The following is a 24,506-nucleotide window of genomic DNA, read 5'->3' on the forward strand; positions in this document are numbered from 1 at the left end:
TAACGCGATTGTTTATAAGCAACCTCCACTACTTGTGAATATAAGTTCATAACGATTAGGTGAAACTTACTTATATTCTAGCGTCATATTCATGCATGAAAATTAAGCGCGCATTCTCAATAAACATACATAAATAAGTTATCAATCAAACGATTAAACAAATTGAATCCACAACTTATGAAACGCAATTAGAAGTATTCAAATCAAAATGCAAGCATAAACATATATTCGAATCACCCCCTAACCAAGGGGGGTTTAGTTCCTCATGGTACAAAACAAAGAGAATCAAAGAAACACCTAAACATTCCAACAACTCAAACTTGAATTGTATGAACGTTTAGGCCCTCTTATCTTCCATTCCTCATTCGTACAAAACAAAGAGCATTGAAATTAAACATTGAAATCAAAGAAACACCTAAACATTCCAACAACTCAAACTTGAATTGTATGAACGTTTAGGCACTCTTCTCTTCCTCTTCGTTGTAGCACAAGGTCTAGGGATAGTTTGATGGTGTGAATGGTTTGGGGAGTGGTGGAGTAATGGAAGAGGAGTGGTGGAATATGGAAGGATGGTGTTTGGATTGTAAGGGAGAGCACGGCACAAGGGAGTTTTATGGTCTACATTTCTGCAATGGATGAGTGTTTATGAATGGAATGGATGGACTTGTGAAGGGCACGGCCCCAAGGGACCAATTTCTATTGTGAAATGAATTGTGTATGAATGAGTGTGAATGAATGAGTATTTATAGGTGAAATGGGGGGAACATGACAGCTAGGTTGCATGTGCACATGTTGGTTGAATGATTATGAGTGCATGTGGCTGAAATAGCATGTGGAATGGCTGGAAATGCAAGGAGAAGGCATGTGCACGGTTTTGGGAGAGAATGGGAGTGCAAGTGGCTGAAATGTTAGAGGAACAAGTGCATGTGGCTGCATTGTGGTGCAATGATGGAGGAACAATCTGAAAATGCAAGGTATGGCTGGAATGATTGTGTTTGTTTGAATATGCATGTGATTAAATTAAAGGATGCAAAGTAAATAAATAATGAATGCATGTGTTGAATTATGAAGATGCATGTGCAATGAAGTGGAATGACAATCTGAAATGGGATAGGTACCCACGGCAATGATGATTTCTGGTGGTGTTTTGGGTGCATGTGGAATGAATGATTTCTTGGTGAGTGGATGCATGTGTTGATTAAAGGGGGAATGCAAAGGAAAAGCTAGAAATGCATGTGGAGTGGCTGCAAGGTGAATGAATAATGAAATGGGAAAGCATGTGCAAGGTTTTGGTGTGAATGATTGAATGTGCCTGTGGCTGCAATGGAGGAGGAATCCTTCAATTTCGTCCATCCTCTTGGCTCCAAGCATATGATATCCATTCCAATCTCTAATTTGCTCCAAAAGGCTCCAAAAGGCATCCTTTTGCATACTTTGCCCTTAGAACCTGAAAACACACAAAAGAAGCATAAAGGACTAAAATAACTAAAGAAACATAACGTAAATGCACGAGAACAAGCCATTTAAGTCGCATGAATATGCTCCTATCACTTATGTATGAATGTGTTGAAATGTATGATGTTTATGTTGATTGACATGAGTGATGCTTATGAATGGTCTGCTATGCATAAAGGAATCCATGCTTTTGATATGTGAACCACGTTGGTTGTAAAACTTAGTTTCACTTACTTTATGTTAAAGAACGCATGTTGAAGCTCTGAGTTAGAGTATAAAGGTAGGTCAGCATAGACCAAGTGTTCCAGTGCTAGGAATGTAAAAGACTCAGACGAAGTTGTCTGAATTCCCTCTTCGTTAAATATTTGCCGAATGGCTTATGTTACACAAGATCTAAAACTATTGAGGGTCAAAACATTTGTAATGTGTATGCCTTCTTATAATAGCATTTCCTTTAGCACCTAGTCCCTTACTTTGAATGAGTGAGGCTTGGCCCCATGGTCATAATAGTTGAAGGCACGTTAACCTCTAGTTGTCTTGATACGAACCTTTATCCCTCTTGTTGTAATGAGCTTGCTGAGAGTAAAAATTCTTCCTCTTACCAAGAGACGAGTACATTTGGTGACTTAGTGTGTAGCTAAATGAGGCAGGAGAGGATGCAATGGGTGTCTGAATGGCCAAAACCTTCTCACTTCGTAGAACTTGACTTCCACTTGATACAAGCATATTTAGGCGACTTAGTTAGCTTGTTTTCGTACATTTATGTTGTTAGTTCATAGTTATTTTAGTAGTTTAAGCCATTTTCGTGTGTTTTTAGGTTCATATGGCTAGGGAAGCAAAAAGGTGCATTTTGGAGCAAAATTGGGCTTGGAATGGACAGCTTATGCTTGGAGCAAAAGGAATGGACGAAATTGAAGACCTAAAGGTGTTAGGATTCCTAATCAAAGAAGGATTCCTAATCTAAGAAGGATTCCTAATCAAAGAAGGATTCCTAGTCAAAGAAGGTTTCCTACTTGAAGTAGGAATGTTAAGCCAAGGTTTCCTATTTTTGTTTGACCTTTCCTAATCCTAAATATCCCTAAGTTCCAGCAACTTTGAAGGTATCTTATGCATTTTAGGACACAAACCAAAGATTCCTTGCACTATCCTAGTCTACGCCGCACCTTTCTTACCCTTTTCTTCCAAAATCTGCCATATATCTTCTTTCCCCTTTTATTCTAGTCAATGCCGCAACTTTCCTTCCCTTTTCCATTGGGATTCTGATTTGTTACCCTTTTTCCTTGACGATTTGGAGCTAAAAACCTTCCCAAATTAATTACTTATTGCCTTAACCTTTCTTCCTCTATATATACATAATCTGCCACACTTATGGGGGATTCTAGACATCCATTCGAATTATTCCTCATTCTCCCCATTCATTCAGCCATCATCCACCCTCTACAACCATCCAACCTATCCATCCATCACCATAATTCATACCCAAACACCCTTGTGCCGCAACAAAGAAGGAGAAACAAGAGAGGAGAAGCCTTGGACGTTTTGGCCATTCAAACTTGGATTGTTGGAGCGTTTCTAGGTGTATTCAATCTTTGTTTTCAATGTTTAATTTATATTCTCTTTGTTTTGTTGTAAACATGAGGAACTAATTTTTTTTTTGGCTAGAGGAGACTTTGAAACCATGATTATATTTGCAATATGAATTGATTAATTTCAGTTGTGATTTCATAAATTGTGAATGCAATTTACTTAACCGTTTGATGGATAACTTATTCTTGTTTGTTGATTAAGGGTGCACACTTAATTTGCATGCTTGAATTTGGTGCTAGAATATAAGGGAGTTTCACATAATCGTTACAAACTTATATTCACAAGTAGTTAAGGTTGTTTTCACAATCATGTTAAGTAAATTCCTAGCATGAGTATCATGATGTCATAGTTACAGGTGCTTTGGCAATGCTTATGATTTTCATAGAACGTAATGATCTTTGATTGCATCTCTATTATGATGTCATGTAGGGAACTTTTGAAGAATGCTTTGGGTTGTCATATGATGTCATCCAATCCAATAACTAAAGGAAAATCTGAGGGTTAATTAGTGATGTCACAGTTAATCTGGGGTGTTGGGGTTCATGGTTTATCGAAAAAGCAACTGGAAATCAATTTGTGTTTGAATGTATCATGTGTGGAAAAGAATTCTCTAGCTATCTAATCATCCGTTGTTTTTCTCAAATTCGTCCAAATTGTATTTAAGTCTTTTAGTTACTTTTTTTTATCTTAAATTCGTCAAAAACCCAATCCCCTTTATTTAGTTGTGTCAAATTTGTCCTAATTAGTGTTTTTGAGTGTTTTGAGTCAAAACCAATTCTATTTTCGTCCAAATTGAGTCCTAGAGTCTAGTTTGAGTCTTTTTGATTGTTTTGTGTTGTTTTGAGTCTTTTAAGTTTGTTTTGAGTCATATAAGTTTAGTTAAGAGTCTTTTGAGTTTGTTTAAGTGTTTTGAAGCATATCTTTGTATCTTTCAGTCAGTTTTCATTAGATTAGCAATCCCTCCTAATCCTCGGCCTAGAACGATCCCTACTTATATCTATACTACAATTGTCAAAAAGAGGGTTTAATTTGTGTGCTATTATCTATATCTATACTTCAATTGTCAAAAAGAGGGGTTAACCATATGAGGGTTCCCTTGGTATGTCCTTGCCTCGGCAGAGGCATGATTGTAAGATTGCATCCTCACCTCAGAGTAAGCCTTCCAAGTGTTAACATTGATCATGTACTTGAAGAAGCATTCACGCATGTCTATCGTGAAGGCCTTGAGTGGTGTTTTATCATATGCCTCAGCGCAATGAGAGTACTTGTGGCTGAAGCAACCGGCATATTCACGCAATGACTCGACCAATTTCTGACGAATGTTGTATAACTCATCATCGGAGTGTAAGTATTAGCTTGGAAGATGCGTTAAGCCATGAAGAGTCTTCGTAACTCGGCAAAAGAATCCATAGTATTAGCTTGAAGACAACAATACCAATTGAGAGCTCCATTAGAGAAAGTTGAGGGGAATATGATACATCATTCTTAAGGAAGATTTGTGAAAAACAAGTTCATTTGAGCAACGTCAACAACATGCAATTAACAATTAAAAGGCGGAATCATGTTTATATGCACTCAAAAACAAAACTTAACCCATGAACTTCAAAGCCTAGTAGATAGGTGAACCAAGACTCAACTCAAAACAAAGTGAGTTGAGAAATCAATACCTTTATAGATTCCTCTTTGCATAAGCAAAGGCTAATCACCCAAAGAGAGGGCCTTCATTCCTTGCATCTTAGATCCATGGATTTGGATGGATGAAAAGGTTTCTCCAAGTTCCCAAAATTGAGAACCTCTAAGTCTCCGCACCAAGGCATATTGAAGAAGAAATGAGTGACCTAGAGGAAGTAAGATTGCTAGTTTTTCCCCTCTAGATTGGCCGGCCTCTTTTAGAGCAAAGGGAGGTTTGTGTTCTCATCTTTACTCCTAAGAAAAACTTCTAGGATGAAATGGCTATAAAGTTGTCTTTATACCACCTCACAATGGAGTGGCAAACTTGCAATTAAGCCAAGTTCACTACCCTCCTCTAAATGGCCGGCCTAAGGGGATTTATTGGGCTATTTGGGCCTTTGTGAATCATTATTCATTAAGTTGTCATACAACTTAAGTCAATGGACTTGACGTTCGAAGCCCATTGGGCCTTAAGGTCCAAAACTATCCCGAGGTCTTTAACGAACTTATTCGTTTGAATAATTAACATATTAATTAATCCTTGCCATAAATAATTAAACCATTTAATTATTCTTACTCATCTCCGTTGAATCTTCAATCTCTACCTTACACGGTGTACGATCCATTAGGTTCCTTTTAGCGAGGCAGTGGGCAATTCAAACTCTTTCAAATCGATTGTGAATTGAAACTTACTTTCAATTCTCCCGTTAGTGATAATACACTTTTAGGGCTTCCACAAACCATGGTTGACGCCTAGCAGCATGTCATGGTTACCCAAGCTAATCAGAAGAGGTGGAGAACCTATTCAGTTTTAGGATTACAAATGCAATACGGTCTTTCTCTAATACAATACTCTTGACCACATTGTTTGGTTTGATAGTTTATTCATGTCTATTATCCAATGTGAGTCTTGTGCTTTATATGATTACTTTGAATGTGATTTGGAACACATTCCTAAATCTCATTCATACTTTGGCCAAAGATTCTTAATCATATCATAGAGTATTCTCCCTCAAACAATTTGAAGGTTAGAGATCCCTTGTTGCGCATTCACTTGCCTCCATAGCTAAGTGGCTTAACCCCAACGATGCCGTGGACACCCTCCTGATGGAGTGACTTTGACATAATCAAAGATTAAGGACCTAACCATAAGACAACTGTGATGCCTCAGGTCAAAAGACTAATTTGCATTATCCCAACCATGAGTTCTCATGTGACATGAATATGAGAACTCTTCGTTGATCGTGTTCAGTGAACTCATTCTCTATTGAGCACCTACGTACTTGTCTTGATGTCACACACACCAATGACTCGAGACTAGTCACTCTCCCTGAGAGAAGACATAGCACGTACTGATCTTAACGGACTGTCAATGCCCAATTGACAATCATATGATCAGGAACGTTTAGGATGTGTCAACGAAAGAATGGTCTCATGAATCTAACTTCTTTAGATCGCATTCTTCCAATCACATATTCCTTGGACTTATCGTTTAAGCATATAACATTTATATGAGACGGCTCAAACAATAATCTTTGCCCTTTATATTTAAACTACATTAGTTTAACTTTGTGAAATGTCCGTAAAGTATCATCATATGATTGGTTTTAGGGCACATTTCCAACACATTCCTCATCATTCTGTCTTCGGTATGCCATGGTAGATTCGAAGATGTGGATATGCTCAATTAGATCTTCTATCCCAGTATATGATTGTAAGCCAAGCTTTTGTTTTGTTTTTCCTTGTAAAGGAGTGCAAATGATCCTTCTTGTTAGAGGGTCTGGCCTTGGCTAATTCCAGTCAAGTATTTTGGCCTGACGTTCAGCCTTCAGCCTGTTCACTTTTCTTCATGAGTTAGGCACCATTAGAACTTTTCTTCATGAGTCTCCCTCATTCTTTGGAAGTATTGAAGTTTGGTCAAAGGCATGTGGCCTTTCCCTGGATTCACAATACTTGTTTCCGAGATGTGTTCGTTTAAAGCCCCATGAGTCTTCTACACCTTTTTGTCCCTTCAAGGCTTGTCATTCCTTTCTTAGATTAGAGGCTGGCTGATAGGAGCATATTTAGGTGACTTAGTTAGCTTGTTTTCGTGCATTTATGTTGTTAATTCATAGTTATTTTAGTAGTTTAAGCTATTTTCGTGTGTTTTTAGGTTCATATGGCTAAGGAAGCAAAAAGGTGCATTTCGGAGCAAAATTGGACTTGGAATGGATAGCATATGCTTGGAGCAAAAGGAATGGATGAAATTGAAGACCTAAAGGTGTGAGGATTCCTAACCAAATGAGGAATCCTAGTCAAAGAAGGTTTCCTACTTGAAGTAGGAAAGTTAAGCCAAGGTTTCCTATTTTGGTTTAACCTTTCCTAATCCTAAATGTCCTTAAAATCTAGCAAGTTTGAAGGCACCTTATGTATTTTAGGACACAAATAAAGCTTCCCTTGCAACCTAAGTGCCTTGCCGTGTATCCCATAAGTGGTTCCTTTCCTTGCCGTGCAAGGGAGGTCCATTGTTGCCTATTCTAAGTCATTAAACCACATTCCTATTTCACCCTAGTTAATGCCGCACTCACATACCTTTTCTATCTCAAATCCTTGCCTAATTCTAGCATTTAAATCACATTCCCTTTCTTGCAATCCAATGCCGCAAGTTACCTTTCCCTTTCCCTATGATTTCTAACTTTGTGTCTCCTTTTCCTGATGGATTTGGGGTCTAATCCTTTCCTAACTATGTAATAAACTCTAGCGATTCTTGCTCCCAAATAAATACCTTAGATGAACCCTTCATTCAGCCGTAATCACCGTTCCATACAATCTGTCCTCATTCACATAGAAACACATCCTTGCCGCAGCCTTCCATCAATCCTTCCACCATTCTCCTACTTCCATACCTTCACCCAAGCCTCCATACATCATCCCTAACCTTTGCCGCACCACCCTACCTTCCTAAATCCATTCACAACCCAGAAAATCATCCACAAATCACCCTAGACTCTTGTGCCGTGACATAGCAAGGAAAAAGAGAAGAAAGAAGAAGCCTTGGACGTTTGTGCATTCAAGTTGGAGTGTTGGAACGTTTTTAGGTGTAATCTATCTTTTGTTTTCAATGTTTAATTCTATTTTCCTTTGTTTTGTTATGAACATGAGAGGCTAAACTCATTTTAGCTAGGGGATGCTTTGAAACCATGATTACGTTTATAATATGAGTTGATTAATTCCAGTTGTAATTTCATAAATTGTGAATGCAATTTACTTAACCGTTTGATGGATAACTTATTCTTGTATGTTGATTAGGGAGGCCTACTTAATTTGCATGCTTGAATTTGGTGCTAGAATATAAGGGAGTTTCACATAATTGTCACAAACTTATATTCACAAGTATTTAAGGTTGTTTTCACAATCATGTTAAGTAAATTCCTAGCATGAGTATCATGATGTCATAGTTACAAGTGCTTTGTCAATACTTATGATTTCCATTGAACGTAATGATCTTTGATTGTATCTCTATTATGATGTCATGTAGGGGACTTTTGAAGAATGCTTTGGGTTGTCGTATGATGTCATCCAATCCAATAACTTAAGGGAAATCTGAGGGTTAATTAGTGATGTCACGGTTAATCTGGGGTGTTGAGGTTCATGATTTATCAGAAAAGAAACTGGAAATCAATTTATGTTTGAATGTGTCATTTGTGGAGAAGTATCCCTTGGCTATTTAATCATCCATTGGTTTTTCCCAAATTTGTCAAAATCTGTTTTAAGTTTTTAATTTACTTGTTTTTCTCTTAAATTCGTCCAAAACCAAATCCCATTTACTTACTTGTTTCAAATCTGTCCAAAAGTGTGTTTTTGAGTCTTTTGAGTCCAAACCAATTGTATTTTCGTCCAAATTGAGTCTTAGAGTCTAAATTGAGTCTTTTTGATTGTTTTGAGTCTTTGAAGTTTGTTTTGAGTCATACAAGTTTAGTTAAGAGTCTTTTGAGTTTGTTTAAGTGTTTTGAAGCATATTTTTACATCTTTGAGTCAATTTTCATTAGATTAGCAATCCCTCCTAATCCCCGGCCTAGAACGATCCCTACTTATATCGATACTACAATTGTCAAAAAGAGGGTTTAATTTGTGTGCTATTATACCACATCAAATTTTTGGCGCCGTTGCCGGGGGATTAGCAATTTTGCTAATCCCCCGTTGTTTCTTTTTGTTTCTTTTTCATATATCTTTGTTTTAGTTACTGACCTTGCTTCTTTTCTTGTTTGTAGGTACTAGTTTATGACTCGTAGTTCTCAACCTATTAGTGCAAACATCTTGGATTTTGACGACGATTTTGAGCGTACTTTGAGAAGGAAGAAGAAGGACCCAGAACTTCACCCATCAAGTTCTAGTTCGGCTTCTAATCTTGAGGAGGAAGATGAAACCACGGCAAGGGAGGAAGAAGAGGTCCAAACCATGGCAGCGGACAACCATACAATCAAGGAGCTTTCCACCTTGGGAATGGACAATGATGCACCATTATGCATCCAATACCCAAGGGCGGCTCAAGATAAAACCGAAAAATTTGAATTGAAGTCAAGTTTGTTGCACCACATTCCGAAGTTCCATGGAGGATCCCAACAAGCATTTGAAGGAGTTCGAGGTGGTGTGTTCAAGCATGACTCCAATTAACGTTGATAATAGTATTTTGAAGATGAAGGCATTTCCATTCTCATTATTGGAGAAGGCCAAGGATTGGTTATACGAACTAGCACTCGGGACGGTTACTTCTTAGGAGAGCATGAAGAGGGCGTTTCTTGAGAAGTTATTTCCTACTTCAAAGTCATTCTCTTGAGGAAGAAGATTAGCAGAATCCAACAAAGTCAAAGGGAGTCTTTTCCAATGTACTACGAGCATTTTAAAGCCCTTGTTGCATCATGTCCTCAACATCAAACGAATGAGGAGCTTCTACTTCAATACTTCTATGAAGGTCTTCTTCCCATTGAAAGGCAAATGCTTGATGCCTCGGCAGGAGGTGCATTGGTGGACAAAACTCCCATGGCAGCCAAGAACCTAAATGCGAACCGGGCTCTCAATGCACAACAATACGAAGGAATTGGGCAAAGGGACCCCCCACGGCAACAAGTGCATGAGGTAAGTTCTCAATCCGACATTCAAACTCAATTAGCTAATCTTACTTCTATTGTGTCTTAGATGGCCGAAGGAATGAAGATACAAGGACCAATTGTATGTGGCGTATGTATTATCCAAGGACACCCCTTGGAAAAATGCCCTCAATTGATTGAGAATGGGGGGTGGGAGAGTGCAAATGCCATTAGATTTCCAAGCCAAAATCAGACAAGGAATGATCCATATTCCAACACATACAATCCGGGTTGGAGAGACCATCCAAACTTCAAGTGGAGGGAGCCTCAACAACCTCAACAACAAGGTGGCTTTAGGCAGCAACCCCCGGGGTTTTACACCAAACCCTACGGTAATGATCCAATCCAACCCCAATCTAACCAAAACAATCAAGGTACGTCTTTAGATAATGCTACACTTCTTAAGTTACTTACCAATTTGTTCAGGGGCAAGAAAATCAAAACAAAGCATTGCAAAACCAAGAAAAAGCGATGCAAAACCAAGACAAAAGGGTGGACCACTTAGAGAAGCAAATTGGGCAGATTGCGGAGTTTGTAGGGCAATTCCGAGACCAAGGCAAGCTCCCAAGCTCAACCATTGTCAATCCAAAGGGAAGGTTCGAATCTGCCAAAGCAATCACTTTGAGGAGTGGAAAAGAAGTTGGCACTACATCCACACCACCCAAAACAAGTCCTAATGAAGAGGAGAAGCTGCAACATGAAGAGGAGGAGGCAAGCAAGCCCACGGCAAGGGTAGAAACACCTTTGCCGCAAGCACTTAAGGACCCTAATTCATCCATTGCATCCCATTCGGCCACCAAAGGTAAGTTGGGTTCAAATTCGATTAATTCTAACCCCATTCCACCCAATGTTCCTTTTCTTCACAGATTTTTGCAAACAAAGAAGGAGGAGCATGAGAAAGACATTCTTGAGACGTTTCGGAAAGTTTAAGTCAATATCCCGCTCTTAGATGCCATAAAGCAAGTGCCCAAATACACCAAGTTCTTGAAGGAATTATGCACTACAAGGAAGAGGGCTTCAAATAAAGAGGTAATGAGGGTAAGTGAAAATGTTTCCGCTGTTTTACAAAGAAAGTTACCACCAAAGTGCAAAGATCCAGGTAGCTTTACAATTCCTTGTATTATTGGCCAAACTAAGTTCGAACATGCTATGTTAGACTTAGGAGCTTCAATTAACGTCATGCCATACTCTATTTATGCATCCATGAACCTTGGTGAATTGAAAAATGATGGTGTGATTATTCAGTTGGCCGATAGATCTAATGCCTATCCAAAGGGCGTATTGGAAGATGTCTTAGTGCAGGTGATTAATTTGATCTTTCCAGCGGATTTCTACGTTCTTGAGATGGAAGAAAACACCCATGCTCTATCCTTGCCGCTTCTTCTTGGGAGGCCATTCATGAAGACGGCCCGAACTAAGATCGACGTGTTTAAAGGCACTTTAACAATGGAATTTGATGGGGAAGTGATTGATTTTAATATTTCTGAAACCATGAGATTTCCTAATGATGATCACTCATGTTTCTCTATTGAGATTCTTGATTCTTTGGTGCAGGAACACCTTGATCAATTACATGAAGATGCACTTGAAACGGTCCTTACGAATGGCATAGAAGTGAGGGATCAAATGGCTGCCACCACAGCTCCCCACGGCACACACTTGCACTACCATGCCGTGGCCTTTGATGATGAAGTTATTGAGACCGTGGCTGCCCTAGAGTCCTTGCCACGGCTCAATGGTAAGTTCCCTAGTCCAATCTCAATTCCAATTTCAACTAACAAGTTGCTTCCTTTTATAAAACAACCACCTACCCTTGAGCTTAAACCGTTGCCAAATCACTTGAAGTATGTGTTCTTGGGCGAGCAAGACACATTGGCCGTCATTGTGGCATCATCACTCACGGCACAAGAAGAAGAGAAATTGGTGAGGGTTCTCAAAGAGCACAAGACGGCCATTGGGTGGACTTTGGCCGATATCAAAGGCATAAGCCCTACCACATGCATGCATTGAATTCTCATGGAAGAAGGAGCCAAACCATCAAGGGAAGCACAACACCGACTCAACCCACCAATGATGGAAGTCGTGAAGAAGGAAATCATCAAACTACTTGATTGTGGCGTCATCTATCCTATCTCAGATAGTTGTTGGGTTTCACCGGTCCAAGTAGTTCCCAAGAAGTCCGGAGACACGGTGGTGAAGAATCAAGAGAATGAACTTGTGCCCACACGCATTCAAACCGGTTGGACAGTGTGCATTGACTATAGGAAGCTAAATGCCACAACAAGGAAAGATCACTTTCCTTTGCCATTCATCGATCAAATGCTTGAAAGGTTAGCCGGTCATTCCTTTTATTGCTTTCTTGATGGTTATTCGGGTTATAATCAAATTGTCATAGCGCCGGATGATCAAGAAAAGACCACCTTTACTTGTCCATTTGGTACTTTTGCATATCGTCATATGTCATTTGGTTTATGCAATGCACCGGCCACTTTCCAACGATGCATGGTAAGTATATTCTCGAATTATGTTGAGAAAATAATTGAGGTGTTTATGGACGATTTTAGTGTGTTTGGGGACTCATTTGATGATTGTTTGCATAATCTCACTTTAATCTTGAAAAGATGCATGGAAACTAACCTTGTTTTGAATTGGGAAAAATGTCATTTTATGGTGAAACAAGGCATAGTTTTGGGTCATATCATCTCTGAAAAAGGAATTGAAGTTGATAAGTCTAAAATAGATCTTGTACATTACTTACCCTCTCCTACTTCAGTTAGAGAGGTTCGTTCTTTTCTTGGCCATGCAGGATTTTATAGGCGATTTATCAAGGATTTCTCCAAGATTGCACAACCCCAATGCCATCTCCTACAAAAAGAAGTGGCTTTTGAGTTCAACGAGGAGTGTGAGAAGACATTCAAGCATCTCAAGGACATGCTTACCACAACACCAATTATCCTACCACCAGATTGGACGTTGCCTTTTGAGCTAATGTGTGATGCATCCGATTATGCAATAGGGGCTATTTTGGGCCAAAGGAAGAACAAGCAACCACATGTCATATATTATGCTTCCCGGACCTTAAATGATGCTCAATTAAACTACTCTACCACTGAAAAAGAACTTCTTGCTGTTGTGTTTGCTTTAGATAAGTTTCGTTCATATTTACTTAGCACTAAAGTGATTGTATATTATGACCATGCAGCTTTAAGGTACTTATTCACCAAAAAGGAGGCCAAACCAAGGCTCATTCGATGGATGCTTATTCTCCAAGAGTTTGACATAGAAATTCGAGATAAGAAAGGGAGTGAGAACGTGGTTGCTGATCATCTAAGTTGTTTGGTGTGCAATGCGGACTCCTTACCCATCCAAGAGACATTCCCTGATGAGCAATTGATGTCCATTAAGGTAAGTGAACCTTGGTATGCCGATTTGGTGAACTTTTTGGTGTCAAAACGTGTTCCAAACACCATAGTTAAGCACCAACGTGATAAGCTTAAGAAGGAGGCATGGTTTTATGTATGGGATGACCCATATCTGTGGAAATTTTGTGCGGATCAGATTGTTCGTCGTTGTGTGCATCATTGTGAGTTTAATTCAATTCTAACCTTTTGTCACACTTATGCATGTGGTGGGCATTTTGGCACACAACACACTGCCCTTAAGGTGTTAGAATGTGGTTTTTATTGGCCTACAATTTTTAAAGATGCTAGGACTTTTTGTTTAACTTGTGATCGTTGTCAACGAATGGGAAATATAGGTGCAATGGACCAAATGCCGCAAACACCCATCTTTAATGTTGAAAATTTTGATGTTTGGGGCATTGATTTCATGGGCCCTTTCCCATCTTCGTTTGGTTTTATTTATATTTTTCTTGCGGTTGATTATGTCTCAAAATGGGTGGAAGCTAAGGGCACCCGTACTAATGATTCTCGAGTTGTTGCAAATTTTATAAAAACTAACATTTTTGCTAGATTTGGGATGCCTAGAGTGATTATTAGTGATGGAGGGTCTCACTTTTGCAATCATACCATCAAGGCATTGCTCAAGAAGTATCAAGTCACACATAAGGTTTCAACACCTTATCATCCTCAAAACAATGGCCGAGCCGAGGTCTCTAATAGAGAAATTAAGCAAATCTTGGAAAAGACTGTTGGGCCAACAAGAAAATATTGGAGCTTGTGTTTGGAGGATGCATTGTGGGCTTATAGAACGGCTTACAAAACACCCATAGGGATGTCCCCTTTTCGGCTAGTCTATGGCAAGCCATGCCATCTTCCCGTGGAGTTAGAACACAAAGTTCATTGGGCGATCAAGACATTCAACATGAACATAGATGTGGCTGGAATTCATAGGAAGTTGCAATTGAATGAACTTGAGGAGATTAGGATTGAATCATAGCAGAATGCTTGCATTTACAAGGAAAAGACCAAGGCTTTCCATGACAAGATGATCTGAAGCAAAACATTCTCCATAGGGCAAAAAGTTTTACTTTTTAATTCTCGCCTTCGTTTATTTCCCGGTAAGCTACGTTCTAAGTGGATTGGGCCCTTTGTTGTTACTAATGTTTTTCCATATGGCGCAGTTCAAATCCAAAGCTTGAGGAATGGCTAAGAATTCAAGGTGAATGGGCATCGTTTGAAGCCCTATTACGCAAATGTTGACGGGCAAGTTGTGGAGGACATTACCCTCCATGCCGTGGGCTCTACTTGAGGCTAAGAAGAACGTTCGTCCGGCAGCACGATGTTAAAGCAAGCGCTTCTTGGGAGGCAACCCATGCATTCAACTAGAGAGGATTTGGGCAATTCACCAATTCATTCCACAAAATCAGATTTGTGTTCCTAACTCTCTATCTCTTCATTGTTTTTATTTCGTCATGTTAGTTAGTTTATATTGTTTGTTTGAATGTGAGTCTTTGTTTGAAACATTGAGGACAATGTTTGATTTAAGTGTGGGAGGGTAAACAAATTGTTTTGCATGATTCTACATGATTTTCGTAGGATTTTATCACCTATCACTTATAATGTTGTTTCTCACTGTTTTTAGGTGTTTTTAGAGTGTTTTGAAGTGTTTTCATGTCTTTTGTTCAGAAAATCCAAAAATTTTAAAAAAAAAATTGCAAAACAGTTTTGAAAAACCCAAAAAGAGTTGTTTTAAAGTTGTTTTTGTGTGTTTGTTTGTGTCTTAGGGTACCTTCCAACACAATGATGAGGATTTGGTTTTTAATTGCATGACTATTAAAGAATGCTGTAAACATGGATGGAAGTTTGATTTACGCTATGGTTTATGCTTGGTTATGGTTATAGCTTATGAATTCACATGTAATTACAAAGAAAAAATAAGTTTTTGTAACATGCTTGAAGGAAGGAACTCAAACTAACGCTACATCCGTGAGAGACTTGAGCCTAAAACGTTCTTTGGAGAGTATAATCTGTGATTTCTTGTTTTCTAAAGTCGTTGCATGATCTCATCATTCTTTGCTTGGTTGCTACTTGGAATGCATTTCATTATAGTTCCAAATACTAGAACTCATGCCTATTTCATTCAAAGCATGATATTGATTGCATAACATACAATAAGATGAAGTTGTTTAGTTAAGCCAAAGCCAAAAAGCCTTAACCCTTTTGCATATGTATTGTAGGATTACCCCTTTCGAGCATTTTCAAGCCTACTTTCTTTGTTAGCCACATTATCCTTACCTAGCCTAGATTAGGACTTTCCATACCCTTGTTCTTAAAGGATGGTGAAGCATGACTTAGAATGAACTCATTTTGATCAATATATTGCAGAAAGCAAGTGTGGGGGAAGGTAATAGGGCACGGCAAAAGGAAAATAAAGAAAAAAAAAATTCGTGGAAAAATAAAAAGAAAATAGAAAAGTGGTGAAAAGAAAGAAAAAGAGTTGAAAAATAAGTGAGAATGAACTCACAAGTGTTGGTTATTGAAGTAAGGGTCCAAAAGAGTGAATTTGACCCTAAGTGTTGCATGAATTTTCCCTTGTTTTTAAAAGTTAATTTCTGCCATCAAAAGTGAGTTTAAGTGTCAATTTCATTACTTTGCTTCCTATTGCTTTAAGAACCTTTGCTTATCCTTTACCTTTCTTTGTTAGCCAATACCCTTAGCCTTGTTACAACCCTCAACTTCTATCTTGATGTTATGTGTTCAATATGTGGAGTTTGAATTTGGTATGAGCATATGGAATCACTGGTTCTCATTCTAAGTAGTAGCATTCCATTCATGAGATCATATACATGTCATTGTCGTAAATCCAGAAAATGCTTTCTTTGATATAACATATGTGAAGTTAGAAAGTCTGTGTGAAAATAGAGTGCATTCTAGTGAGGAATTGAGGGAATTCTCAAAGGCATGTTACTACATTCAAAACATTGTTTTAATTGATTAAATGTGAACTAGTAAGTGGTAACTATGGTTAAGTGTTTGTTAAAGTGTAAAGAAAACCAAAAACCGTGGGAATGATGTTCTTTAATGTGTCATGTTCGTTGGAAATCCCTGAGTTGGAAGGTTTAGAATGTGTTTTGTTTTGTTTGTGGTTTCTTTTGTTTTGTTTTGCTCAAGGACTAGCAAAAGCTAAGTGTGGGGGAATTTGATAGGAGCATATTTAGGTGACTTAGTTAGCTTGTTTTCATGCATTTATGTTGTTAATTCATAGTTATTTTAGTAGTTTAAGCTATTTTCGTGTGTTTTTAGGTTCATATGGCTAAGGAAGCAAAAAGGTGCATTTTGGAGCAAAGTTGGACTTGGAATGGATAGCATATGCTTGGAGCAAAAGGAATGGACGAAATTGAAGACCTAATCACAAGAGGATTCCTAACCAAATGAGGAATCCTAGTCAAAGAAGGTTTCCTATTTTGGTTTAACCTTTCCTAATCCTAAATGTCCTTAAAATCCAGCAAGTTTGAAAGCACCTTATGTATTTTAGGACACAAATAAAGCTTCCCTTGCAACCTAAGTGCCTTGCCGTGCAAGGGAGGTCCATTGTTGCCTATTCTAAGTCATTAAACCACATTCCTATTTCACCCTAGTTAATGTCGCACCTCACATACCTTTTCTATCTCAAATCCTTGCCTAATTCTAGCATTTAAATCACATTCCCTTTCTTGCAATCCAATGCCGCAGGTTACCTTTCCCTTTCCCTTTGATTTCTGACTTTGTGTCTCCTTTTCCTGATGGATTTAGGGTCTAATCCTTTCCTAAACTATGTAATATACTCTAGGGATTCTTGCTCCCAAATAAATACCTTATTTATTTAGCCGTAATCACCCTTCCATACAATTTGCGCTCATTCAGACAGAAACATATCCTTGCCGCAGCCTTCCATCAATCCTTCCACCATTCACCTACTTCCATACCTTCACCCAAGCCTCCATACATCATCCCTAACCTTTGCCGCACCACCCTACCCTCCTAAATCCATTCACAACCCAGAAAATCATCCACAAATCACCCTAGACTCTTGTGCCATGACTTAGCAAGGAAGAAGAGAAGAAAGAAGAAGCCTTGGACGTTTGTGCATTCAAGTTGGAGTGTTGGAACGTTTTTAGGTGTAATCTATCTTTTGTTTTCAATGTTTAATTCTATTTTCCTTTGTTTTGTTATGAACATGAGAGGCTAAACTCGTTTTATCTAGGGGATGCTTTGAAACCATGATTACTTTTATAATATGAGTTGATTAATTCCAGTTTTGATTTCATAAATTGTGAATGCAATTTACTTAACTGTTTGATAGATAACTTATTCTTATATGTGTTGATTAGGGAGGCCTACTTAATTTGCATGCTTGAATTTGGTGCTAGAATGTAAGGGAGTTTCACATAATCGTCACAAACTTATATTCACAAGTAGTTAAGGTTGTTTTCACAATCATGTTAAGTAAATTCCTAGCATGAGTATCATGATGTCATAGTTACAAGTGCTTTGTCAATACTTATGATTTCCATTGAATGTAATGATCTTTGATTGTATCTCTATTATGATGTCATGTAGGGGACTTTTGAAGAATGCTTTGGGTTGTCGTATGATGTCATCCAATCCAATAACTTAAGGGAAATCTGAGGGTTAATTAGTGATGTCACGGTTAATCTGGGGTGTTGAGGTTCATGATTTATCGGAAAAGCAACTGGAAATCAATTTATGTTTGAATGTGTCGTGTGTGGAGAAGTATCCCTTGGCTATTTAATCATCCATTGGTTTTTCCCAAATTCGTCAAAATTTGTTTTAAGTTTTTAATTTACTTGTTTTTCTCTTAAATTCGTCCAAAACCAAATCCCCTTTACTTGTTTCAAATCTGTCCAAAAGTGTGTTTTTGAGTCTTTTGAGTCAAAACCAATTGTATTTTTGTCCAAATTGAGTCCTAGAGTCTAAATTGAGTCTTTTTTTATTGTTTTGAGTCTTTGAAGTTTGTTTTGAGTCATACAAGTTTTGTTAAGAGTCTTTTGAGTTTGTTTAAGTGATTTGAAGCATATTTTTACATCTTTGAGTCAATTTTCATTAGATTAGCAATCCCTCCTAATCCCCGGCCTAGAACGATCCCTACTTATATCTATACTACAATTGTCAAAAAGAGGGTTTAATTTGTGTGCTATTATATACCACATCACTGGCCTACGTTATGGTAGGGGACTGAGCCCTTCGATGACCTTTGGGTCTTTGATCCTTGAGCTTATGTGTGGATGGGGTTTTCTCGACACTGCCTCAAGAAGTCTTTACAGTCGTGATAAATGGCCTTCGATCATTCCATTCCTTCTGCAATGAGGCGCCTCCTTCCACTTCTGCTACTTTGGGTCGAAGCAGCTAGGTTGAGAGAAGTCTTGCGTTGACCAACACATTGATGGGTAATTCGCTGCTCATTAGAAGCATCTATGTTGAAGAACGGTAACCTCCCATGTTGGGGGGCACCCAGGTAATGGTTAACATCTACAAGGGCGATGGGCTTATGAGATTGAGTCTACCTATCCTCATAGAGCATCTCGAAGAGTTTCTAATACTATTCTTGAAGGATCTCATTATTCATTGATATCTTGTTGTTCTGAAGCTCAAGCTCTTCGAGCTTACCCTAAAGAGAAAACTTCTTTCTTTCTTTCCTTCACTGTCTCACACTAGGCACAAGGTGGGTATCGTTCCGTGTGTTGTAACTTCATTTGCTTCCCATGTTAAAGAAGGATGCCTGATAAAAAAAAGAGTGTATGAACAATGGAAACCAGCTTGACAAAGCTAGAGAAAGTGTTCTTTTTTTCTTCCTAGTGCTAAAATATGTTTAGTATAATGGCACAAGTAAGGGTGTCGAATCCACAGGGACTAATTGGACCTATATAACCACTTGTTCTGAAGGAAACCTATTAGAGAATAAAACTAATCAATTTAGACAGATTTGTTGTTTTACTTGAAAGCATAAGAAAATGAAGTAAATATACGAAAATGACTCAACAAATAATAAAATGGGGTAGCACCAATGGAGATGAAACTAGGGATTCGATTTCACCATTACTAAACCAAGTCCATGTGTGTTAAGCCAGTTCATACTCAGCCATCTACCTATTTCTTGAGTTTGTTTCACTTAGATATGATCAACCATATGATGTGTGGTTTCGATCAAATGTTCCTAATCTTGAACCTCATTGTGATGTGCAATTTTGGTTCATAATCAAGAATGTGTCACGCACAAGAAACTTTCATAAAACCAAAGGAAACACTCGGCAGGTTGTGTGCAAAACATTCCCTTCATTCATTCACATCTCCACCAAGAATATGCATGATGTATACTCTAATCTTGGTTAAACAACCTGTGGTTAATTCAAATGGTGATCAAATATTAAAATCAACACACAAGGTCACAATTAAAACAGAGAATGAAACAAGAAATAGATGGATCAACTGAGCATTCTAACTTGACTACATGGCAATCTTGCAAGGCATCATCGAACCCCTAGAAGGAGATTAGTTACACTTCATGTTTACAAGATGTTTGACATAAAAAAATACAACATGAATGAACATAAAATTAAAGGGAAGGAACCCTTGAAGCAAAATTGATGTTGAAATCCCTTAAGAGTAGCCTTCCGCGTTGACTCTCCAAGTGTGCTACAAAATGAAGGTGAAAAGGCTAAGGTTGAATGAATAATGGAATGAGGTTGAGCCGGCATCTTGGTAATGGGAATGCAAGGGTTTTTATAGGAGGAGTGGAGGTTGTATGGCTGTTTGTTTGAGTTGCATATGGCTGGTTAATGATGGAAAACAGCTAGGAAAGCATGTGAAAGCTGGAATTGCATAAGGGGTACACGGCAAAGAAGTGTTGTTGGTGCTGGAATTGCATGTGTGTGCATGTGAAAGCTGCCAAGATGCATGTGAAAGGAATGCTGGAAAGGTAGGGAACTCACGGCAAAGATGAAGAAATGATTATGGATGCATGTGGAATGGGATGGGAATGCAAAAAGGGGGGAGCTGGAAATGCATGTGTGATGCACGGCTTTTGGGCAGATTGGGTGTTGTTTATGAATGTGTTTGTATGTGGATTACAGGGGGAAGGTATGGTTATGGTTATGATAAGTGATAAGTGAATGGTTAGGTCTTCAATTTCGTCCATCTACTTGGCTTTAAGCATATGCAATCCATTCCAAACTCTAATTTGCTCCAAAAGGCTCCAAAAAAAAAACATCATTTTGCATACTTTGCCTTTAGAACCTGAAAACACACAAAAGAAGCATAAAGGACTAAAATAACTAAAGAAACATAACGTAAATGTACGAGAACTAGCCATTTAAGTAGCATGAATATGCTCCTATCAAATTCCCCCACACTTTAGCTTTTGCTAGTCCTCGAGCAAAACAAAACAAAAGAAACCAAAAACAAAACAAAACGAACAAAACACAACCTACACCTTCCAACAATCGTCTCAGGGATTTCCAATGCACATGACAAGTTAAAAATCATTATTCCCACAGATTTTAGCCATCTTTATACTTAAGTACATTCTTACTCATAGTCACCACATACTAGTTCACAATTAAGCATTTAAAACCATGTTTTGAATGTAGTAACATGCCTTAGAGAATTCCCTCAATTCCTTACTAGATGTACTCTCGTTTTTCACACACATTTTCTGACTACACTCCCTACACTAGGTATATGTAAGAAGATTGATGTAAACATGTAGACGAACACTCACATATGTTATAACAAGGAAAGCATTTTCTGGATTTACGATAATGACATGAATATGATCTCATGAATGGAATGCTACTACTTAGAATGAGAACCAGTGATTCCATAAGCTCATATCAATTCCAAACTCCACATTATTGAACACATAACGATCAAGATAGAAGCATAAGGGTTGAAACGGGGCTAAAGGTGTTTGGCTAACAAAGAAGGGATATGGAAAACAAAGGTCCTTAAAGAAATAGCGAGCAAAGCATTTGAATTAACTTAGAATTCACTTTTGAATGAAAACTTAACTTTTGAACAACAAGGGGGAACAAACTCTTTTTCCTTTCTTCTCCGTTTTTCTTTTTCATATGTTTTTCTTTTTTTTTTTTTCTTTTTTTTTTTTTTTTTTTTTTTTGAAATTTAAAACATACATATAAACTTAAGAAAAAAAAAATTCCTTCCCCCACACTCATTTTCTTGCATAATGTAACTCAAAAGGAATTCATTTAAGTCATGCTCACTATCTTTTAAGAACAAGGGTGTGGACTGTCCTACACTAGGCTAGGTGAGGATAATGTGGGTTAACAAAGAATAAAGGCTAAACAAAGCTCAACAGGGTTAAAACTTACAACATCTACGAAATATAGGAAATAAGGCTATTTGGCTATGGTGGCAACTACACAACTTCATCTTGATATATGTTATGCAATTCAATGTCATTCTTTGAATGAAACGGATATAAGTTCTAGCATTTAGTTCTATCATGATACAATTGCATTCTAAGTAGCAACCAAGCAAGGAATAATGAGATCATGCAACAACTTTAGAAAACAAAGAATCACAGATTATAACTCTCCAAAGAAGGTAATGGCTCGAGTCTCACAGGGTTGTAGCGTTTGTTTGAGTTCCTTCCTTCAAGCATGTTACAAAAACGAATTTCTTTTATGATTGCATGTGAAGTCATACATTATAACCATAACCAAGCATATACCAAGAGTAAATCAAACTTTTCTCTATGTTTATAACTCTTTTTAACAGTCATGCAATTACAAACCAAATCCTTATCATTGTGTTGGAAGGTACCCTAAGACACAAACACACAAAAACGACTCAAAACACTCTTTTTAGGCTTTTCAAAACATGCTTTTCAAATTTTTATGTGATTTTCGGAGTTATAAAAACAAAGCATACTAAAACACTCTAAAACAACTTAAAAACACCTTAAACAGCAATGAACAACTTTTGAAGTTATGGGTGATACAATCCCACGAATTTGCATCAGATATACTTAGTTACCCCCCCCACACTTAAATCAAACATTGTCCTCAATGTTTTAAGCATAGATTCACACAAAACATAAGTAAACACAAAAAAAGCAACTAAACATACTAAACATGGCAGAATGTAACTAACAAAGAGAAGAGTTTAGGGATGCAAATCTGGTTATGGAGTGTATATTCCCTCTTCTCCTTGGTGATTGTATTGAGGCATGATCTTGGTGATTCCACAGGCTTACTCTTGAACTGGTTTCCGCCCATCGTTGATTTTCCTTTGTGCTACTCTTGAACTGGGTAGCAGGATTCTTTTGGTCTTCCCCGAAGGTCTGAGCTTCCTCCTTTTATCTGTTTCTTTATTCAATCTTTCCAATTCGTATTGAAGAGGGTTAGAAGATAGCTCAGCATATGCAGTTGTTACTTGTCTCTACATGCTTCAATGTATCATTTTCACTTGCCTTCCTCGCTCCCCTTTGCAGAAGTGGTCCCTTCTCTGGAAGTGTATCAACCGTTGAAGATGACTACTCGAGAGCAACGCTAGGTAAGCAATCAGGAATAGATTCCAGGCAGTTGGCTCCAGCTCGGAAGACTGACTCCAAGTGCCGGCTGATTGCTTCTTTCACTTTGCCATGCGAGTAAGAACAGGGACAAAGAAAAAGACAGGGAAAGAGCATGATATGAGATACTTTTGCTTTTGACCTTGATGATATGAGATACCTTTGCTTTTGAAGAAGCGGTGAATGAATCAGCACATGCTTCAATCCGCCGTTTCCTCCTGGGTCATCTGTACTCCAGTCATCTGGTATCATCTTTGGGGAAGAAGAAAAAAAAATTGAGTATTTCGAAAGGCTTTGCTGGGAGTGCGCCCTCAGAGGTGAGAGAGAGTTGGGCATTTTCTTCAGGTCTGCCTTGCCACAAAAGATGAAGGTCGACATATATAGGGATTTCTCAAAAGCAAGTGGTGGTACTGTTCTTTTACCCTTGTCGACAAACGTCTCTTCGACATCTGAACGACGCCTCTTTGATTTCCGAGCAGGCGCCTCTTCGATTTCTGAACGACACGTAGTAGTGCGGATGCGGCTCCTTTTGACAAAGCCGCACGCGTTTTCTGAAAAGCAGAGAAAGCGTCGCCGAACTTTGCGCTTGTCGGCTAAAGATGTGTAGTTGCGATGATGGCCTCCACGTGTTTTCTGAAAAGAAGAAATCTTTTGACAAAGTTGAATGCGTCTTCTGAAAAGCCGAGAAAGCGTCACCGAACTTACGCCGGAAATTCCAGCTTTTTGAATCGGTGGACGCGTCGCCTTGGCTTTTTATAGAGGTGTCGATCACCGCCAACATACACACTCTGAAGATTGCCCATTCTTGAACATCGTCTCCGGCCCTTTGAAATTTTATTCCATCCAACCCTTCTCTTTGAACACTTTTGAAAAATGGCAAACCCATCGAACCTTAGCTTAGAATTGAGTCTCAGCAGTGATACGGGCGCGCCGCGTCAAGGTAACGTATGGCGCCCTTCTTTCTTATCTTCTAACGGTCCTCTTACAGGTGAAGACTCCGTGATGCAGGACGCCACAACAGCTACAATAGTAGCTAGGAACCTCCTCACTCCAAAAGATAGTAGGCTGCTGTCAGGACGGTCCGATGAGTTGGCCGTTCAAGAGTCCCTTGCTCTTAGTGTTCAGTGTGCAAGCTCTGTGTCCAACATGGGCCAACGCCTGCTTGCTCGGTCCCGCCAAGTGGAATCGTTGATGGCAGAGGTGGAAAGTCTTAAGCAGCAGATCAAACAGCTTAAGTACGAGAATAGAAGTTTGCATGTGCTTGCAAATAACTATTCGTCGGGCATGAAGAGGAAGCTTGATGAGCTGCAAGAATCTGAAGGTCGGATTCAAAGTGACCGTCAAAAGCTTGCTGCTTATCTCCAGAGGCACCTTTTTCCTGGGTCATCCAGCGTTCCACCCAGTATTGAGGCCTGGAATGCTCTAGCTTCGATGCCTCCCGCTTCGACGACTTCTGCTTCGATGCCTTCTGCTCCGACGCCTTCTGCTCCGACGCCTCGTAGTGGGGCTTCACGTAAACATCTTTTGTGAAGGCTACATCTGCTTTATTATTATTATTTTTATTTTTTTTTATTTTTTTTTTATTTTTTATGATCATGCTTTGTTTTATTCAGTGCATTGGGTTGCCTCCCAAGTAGCGCTTTATTTAATGTCTAGGCAAGACATGGTAGCTTGTTT

Source organism: Pyrus communis, chromosome 6 (assembly GCF_963583255.1).
Source record: "Pyrus communis chromosome 6, drPyrComm1.1, whole genome shotgun sequence".
Lineage (NCBI taxonomy): Eukaryota > Viridiplantae > Streptophyta > Magnoliopsida > Rosales > Rosaceae > Pyrus > Pyrus communis.